General features: G+C 34.0%; 1 long non-coding RNA gene across 1 annotated transcript; it reads left to right on the forward strand.

Annotated features, from left to right (window-relative positions):
- The first annotated feature begins 327 nt into the window (after nucleotides 1-327).
- On the forward strand, nucleotides 328-3,144 carry LOC111095192. The gene is made up of 2 exons (XR_005356921.1): nucleotides 328-501; nucleotides 1,042-3,144. It is a non-coding gene; the product is annotated as an uncharacterized LOC111095192 (long non-coding RNA).
- Nucleotides 3,145-6,989: the final 3,845 nt, after the last annotated feature.

A 6,989-nucleotide genomic window follows, 5' to 3' on the forward strand; every position in this document is an offset into this window, starting at 1 on the left:
ATGAAAAGACAGTAGCAACGATCTCCATCCCTGCCACCTTGATATTTCCAGGTGAAGGCTCCATCTCTTTTTCAACAATTAGCACTGAAAGACTGGTCACATCTCAGAACGGTGGCCTCAGCCTCATTGCTCTCCATATGAAAACCATGTTGGTGTAGAGCCATGGCTCCAACACTTACCCAGGAAGTTCACAAAGCCATAGACAGAAAGTAAACTCCAACCCATGCTTCAAAACCCAGGCTCAGAGACTCCTCTGTGAAGAATATCCCCACCCTGAGCTATTGATGTCACAGAGGTCCCCCTGGTGAGTGTAACCTGGAATTGTTACCACTTTGGTTGAGGGACCGTTGTTTTGCTGAGGGTTGGGTGCTGGTACAGACTGGTATGGGATTCTGGCATGCTTTTATCGAGGAATGTTGACACACATCTGCTTAAAATCATTTAAGTTTATCATCTCGACTGACTCATAGGGCAGCATACACAGAAAAGCGAGAGGATGAGGTAAGCAGGGAGGGTTGGGAGTATTGCCTCATGACTTTTCACGGTCATCTCTGTTTTCACCCCCAAATGTCCTATTTGCTTTCAATAAGTTCTATTGGTTGCTTATATAAGCATGTAGATATTTACTTACCTGTGTCAACATTAGTTCTAATCCTACACTGTATTAGTTTCTCACAATTGTTAAGTACAGGTTTTATTTATAATATGTGTTATTGACATCTAGCATTTATGATTTCCCCTCACTTTTTCACTTCTCTGTTACATGGAAATTTATCTTCAGTCCCAGAAAAATGTAAAAGAATGTATTTCATTTGTTTGTTTATTCACTCATTTTAAAAAATATTTTATTTCTTTCCCCAAATCTGAGTTTGATCACTTCTGGGGAGCAGCAGGAAGTGAGTGAGGGGCCAAACCAAAAGGATAAAAAAAATTCACAGCCCAGTTTTCCAGATATTCTTGTGGTTCCTTTAACTAAATGGATGTTTTGTGGACACTTAGGTTATTTTGTACAGTAAACAATTTCTTTTCTTTTCTTTTTAGCCATTTAATGTGGTATCATGAAAGGAAGATCAACTTCTTAATGAAAAAAAGCTGAAATGGGAGAGGGAGGCGAGTACATGAAGAGCACTTCCAGGCTTACATAAGTAACATTCCCGCTGCATAAACATCTTGGCAAACCCAGAGACTAAATCCCCATCCCACACTGCTGGCCTGAACCAAACACTGTATAATATTTTTTAAAAAATCCTGTTGATGGTAACATTTTTCTGTCCAGAAACAAGTCATTAGTTTGGACAAAAGAATCCAAATGCATCTGCTTCGTTCCCCAAAGTTCTAGTGGAAAATATTATCTAGAGAAAAAGCAAAAGAGGAATAAGAGTGGAGAATTATGATTTCTTAAGAGTGAAACAGAGAGATGGCAGTTAAAATCTCTGAAGTTCCTCTCAGTACAAAATTACGAACCCCAAATTAAATTAATCCATCCCCACTTGGCAAATGCCAAGCAGAGTCCAAAACAAGTCATTTTTAGTGACCCAAATTGAACCTTTACATATTTACCTAACTTCTGCATTGACATGAAATTTAAATATGCAGTTGGTGGCTTGGAGTCCCCAGCTCTACTGTGATGTGTACATACCAATGTATTCATACAAAATTTTGTTCCAAGGAAAGAAAGATTTTAGAGAATGCTACCTGTTTCACAACATATCAATGACATTCAGACTCCAAAAAGATTTAATGCAAGTTGGGAGAACTATTTCTTCTTTTTAAGTATTTAAATCATAGAAACAAAGTAATATGCCAGTAAGACCAGTATCCACGGTCCCTGAGCTACAAAGAATATTTGCATTTCTTTCTTCAATTTCTGCAGGTCATAACTCACTAGAAATGGCCCCTTTTCTTCAGAAAGTTGGAATAGACCAATTATCATAGAAGTAATAGAGAAAGCAGTTAGAGCCCTCCCTCAGCACCCAAAAAACAGCATTAAGCCCAAATCATTTCTCAGGACAATTCTAGCAAACTTTAAAAATCAGATATTTCCTGTGTTACTTAAACTATTTTATAGCATAGAAATAGAGGGAAGAGTTCCAATTATTGCCAAGAATATCATCAATTTGAAAATCTGATAAGATTTTATAAAAAATTAAAACTACAAACCAATCTCACTAATATTGATATGAAAATGTTAAAGAAAAATCTAAGCAAACAGAATCCAAAGGTAGTACATAATGAGCAAATAGAGTTTATTCCAGGAATGTCAGTGTGGTTCAATACAGGAAATCCAGGAATTCTATCTAATCTATCATATTCATAGAGCTAAGGATAAAAATCATGTGATAGTCTCCAAAGATGCAGAAAAGACATTTGAGAAATGCAGCACTCATTCATACTAAAAATACTTTCTCATTGAAGTCAGAGCCAAGACAAAGATGTCCACAACCACCAATACTATATGTTTGTGAAAACAATGAAATAAGGAAATATTTAGAAGCAGAATAATTTGAAAAGAAACAATAACAAAAAAGATAACTGTTTATAGATAATATGATAATACACTGGGAAGACCCAAAAGAATCTATGGAAAAACTAACATAAACAATAACAAAATTCAAAAGTAAAATCAATAAGCAAGAGCAATGGCCTACATATCTAGAAAGAAAAGCCATTTGAAAGCACAATGAAAGAGATTTCATTCATGATAAAGAGTAAAAGAAAACTGCCACAATGAACTTCATGAGAAATGTCCAGATGTCCTCACGAAAAATATAAAATTTTTGTGAGAGACACAAAAGAAATGGGGAGATAGACCACATTCATAGATAGACTGAACATCAAAAGATATCAGTTCAGTTCACCTGAACATAATTTATGAATTTAACATAATTCTAATTTTTTTCTGAAGCTAGACAAGTTGACTCAAAAGTTCAAGCAGAAATAGCCAGGATAACCTTGAAAAAAGTAATGTGGAGAAACTAGCTTTACCCAATATTAAAATGTATTACAAAGTCTTTATCACTTGAAAAAAAATGTAGAATAAGTAAATTGATAGAGTGATAGAACTGAATAAAAAATCCAATAGTAAAAAAAAAAAAAATCCAATAGTAGGCTCAATTACTTATAGAAATTTAGTATATACCAAAGGAGGCACCTCAAAAGATAGACTTTTTTTTTTATTTAAAGATTTTATTTACTTATTCATGAGAGACACACACACAGAGAGAGAGAGGCAGAGACACAGGCAGAGAGAGAAGCAGGCTCCATGCTGGGGGCCCGATGTGGGACTCGATACCGGGTCTCCAGGATCATGCCCTGGGCTGAAGGCGGGTGCTAAACCACTGAGCCATCCAGGGATCCCCAAAAGATAGACTTTTAAGATAAGTGGTGTTGGGTGGCTACACAGCTGTAGGGAAAAAGAAAACTGAATTTATCTCTCACTGTGTATACCAAGAAACATTCCAATAGTTCAGAAATTAAATGAGATATTTAATAATATGGAATAATAATAGAATAAATCATATAAAAAATAGAAAAAATGGATGAATTCCTGAAAATTCAGAAAATAGGGAAAACTACTAAACTATGACTTGAAAACCAAAAGCAATAAGGAAAAGTCTAATAAATCTGACAGCAAGTAAATAAAATTTCTTTTTTTTTTTTGTAAATAAAATTTCTATGTAACAAAACAAACTAAACAAAAACACCATAAATATGTGGAAAATGACAAACTGAAAATCAGATTCTAAAAAGAGAAGAAGAAAAAAAATCCAACAATCTCATACAAAAACAGGCAAGACCTATAAACAAGTAGGTCAGAGAATAAATGCAAATGGCCCTCAGACTTTAATAATAAGACAAATGTAAATGAAAACTATACCAAGTATCACTTCTTACCTATTATGGGACAAATATCCAAAAATGTGCTAATAAACTTATTGCTGGTTAGAGTAAAAAAGTGCTACAACTCTATGGAAAGAAATTTGGAAAGATTAGCAAAATTACGTAAGCATTTGACACAGAAATCTCTTCTGTATAAATCTATACTAAAAACATAGTGCCAAAATATGAAAATACATAGCCTTGAATATATAGAATTTATATATATATATATAACATATATAATATATAGAATTTATATATATATTCAAGGCTATTCATAGCAAAAGACAGGAAACAACCCAAATGTCCACCAATGGGATTGTATAAATTACGTGCATAAACTGTAGTACTTCCATTCAATAAAGTACTATGTAAATGTTGAGAAATGTCTCTATACATTGCTACATATAATCTCCAGAATATATTATTATATTAAAAAATGAATAAAATTTTACAGCTAATATATAACTAGACTTCTCTGAATGTACCCTGTTTCTAATATTTGATTGTGCAGCCATGTAAATGTTTTACATAAGCATAAAATGGAGTGAAAGTAACATTTATGAAGTAATTTATAAAAATAGAAAAGCAAATTGGAACAAATAAATCTTTGTTTTGGGCTGGTGGCCCATTCATAGAAGGAGATAACTGCAAATGGTTTTAAAACACAGTAAGTTGATTGAACATTTCTTTTGGGATATATGCCAAGGACAAAAAAAACTACAAAGAAATCTTAACTGCTACTAATCATGATATTATAAATATTTTGGAACTGATATTCTGAGCCTAATATATATATTTGGATGAAGTAAATAAGTAATTTTATGCTAATCTTGTCAAGAATCAAGATTTAAGGTAAAATTTTTTTAATCCTAAACTTGGATTTGAAAATAGCATAAACCATGATACTTTTTAAAAGGTATTTCCTAGTTCTGTTCACTAGCAAAGGCCTAGAAACAATGGCCAACTAAGGAGCAATGAACACCACTGATGCCCATATTTTGGTCTCTGAATTTCATTTTCCACCAGAAGAAACCAGGCTCCTTGAAGAAAAGACTGAATTCTAGTCTGGTACAAGAAATGTGTGAAAGGAACTTAGAGCAGTTTGTCAAGTCTGAGAACAAGGAAGTGACTGTGGACTATTAGGGTTGGGCTAAAAGGATTCAGGAGCCAAATTAAGAAGGCTCCTATTGGCCAAAGATGGTACAAAATGAGCATCAAAAAAAAATTAGTGGTTACAAACATCAGTGTGACATCAAACATGTTTAATCCATGAGTTCATCATGCTAAGCAGACAAACAAAACAAGACAGAACTCCAAACCTCTTTTCCCTTTACAGCCTGATAAAATGCCAATTCGTTATTCTGAAACTGGTAAACGAAGGGAAAGAATCAAACATTTATCATCTGTGTCCTATATGAAATGTACCTTAGAGTAGTCAAGTTGTTGATAAAAGGAAATTTCTCTTTGTAGATATATTCCAGCTAATAAGTGAAAAGTGAATGATAGAAGTAGAAGATCACCATTTTGCAAACTCCGATGATCATCAATGTCTGATAAAACCATGGTGAAAAGCTGATGGGGAACTTTAAAATGAATGGGTCAGGCTAACAATATCTGAAACCCCATTGATCAATTCCAGTAGTACAGAAAAAGAGAACCAGACATTATGTACACTGCACCACCCATGAAATATTCTTGCCCGCAAAAGCCAATATATTTATAATCGAGTCATCAGATCTACCATGTTACAGGGAAGACTTCAGATGGAAGAGCATGTTAAATGACATCATAGGGAAGCAATCAGCAAAATCTAAAATATGACTAACTCTATAGGGTGAATAATTCAGATATATTCAACAGATAAATTAAGGGTAAGGGAAAGATTATACATTAAAAGAGGCCTAGGAGACTCATCAACCAATACAAAGTGTGGACTTTATTTGGATACTGATTCAAACAAACCAACTGTAAAAGAATTATGAAGTTTTGGAGAAAATAAAACCACTGATAATAATATGACATTATAGTTAATATTTTTAGGTTTGATAGTAATAGTATGGTTATTTTTAAAGCCTCATATTTTAGATATACACACTGAAGCATTTACTGATTAAAAGACCTGAGTCTGGGATTTGCTTCAGACAAATCCACTCAAAGGAAGGAAGGAAAGATGAAACAAGATTGGTGATGAGATATTGATTATTGAGATTCAATAAGGGGTGTTCGTTATACTTTGTGTGTATATTTAAGTATGTCCAAAATTTTACTAACAAAATAAAGTTGTACTTGCTGTCTCAGCTATGCCCAGATGGGGAAGCCACAGAGTCCCCATCTGCTTATAGCACTGGTTATGGCCTATAGAAAGCACTCAAGCCATCTGGTCACCTGCCCTCTATTCTCCATGCCAGATCCTCATGGTCAGGACTACCAAAAATAGAAGAAACATCTATATGGTATAGAAGTGAGGATGGTATAGTTTGGGTAAAGGACTCCAGCAGCTAAAACCCTAGGTAATATTAAGGGTGAAATACAATAGTATAATGGAAAGTAACCAGAATAAAACTTTTGAAGACTGGGAGGGAAATTTTTCTGTAACTTTTAACTTTAAGGTCATTATTTTTCTACCAAAAGTCATAGTACCCACAGAAACCTAAATTCATTACCCTTATCCATAAACTGCCATGCTGTATTCAAAAGTAAATTAGAAATCACCCGCAAGTTGCTATATCAATCATCTTTTTGACTAGCAACTTAGGTTATGGCTAGAATTGAATGGATCTGTGTAGTGTTTTATATACTAGGAAGTAAGAGCTCTATAATTAAAATTAAATGAGGTAGATGGAAAAAAAACAAACAAACAAAACCCTAGCGCATAGAGTGAGCCCAAAAGATATTTGACAGTTAGAAGAACAACACTGATATCTACCTTACTCTGTTAGACTTAGAGATAGAGACAATGCAAATTAGATGTAAGTTACAAAAGTAGGGAGTCAATAAATGATAACCATAAAGGAAAGGCTAGCTATGGAACAAAAGAGAGGCTCATGATCAAGAACCACTAACAAAAGAGAAGTGAATAGGCTCTTGGATAGCAGCCTCACTGAAGT

The sequence above is a fragment of the Canis lupus genome, chromosome 3 (assembly GCF_011100685.1).
Source record: "Canis lupus familiaris isolate Mischka breed German Shepherd chromosome 3, alternate assembly UU_Cfam_GSD_1.0, whole genome shotgun sequence".
In the NCBI taxonomy this organism is placed as follows: domain Eukaryota; kingdom Metazoa; phylum Chordata; class Mammalia; order Carnivora; family Canidae; genus Canis; species Canis lupus.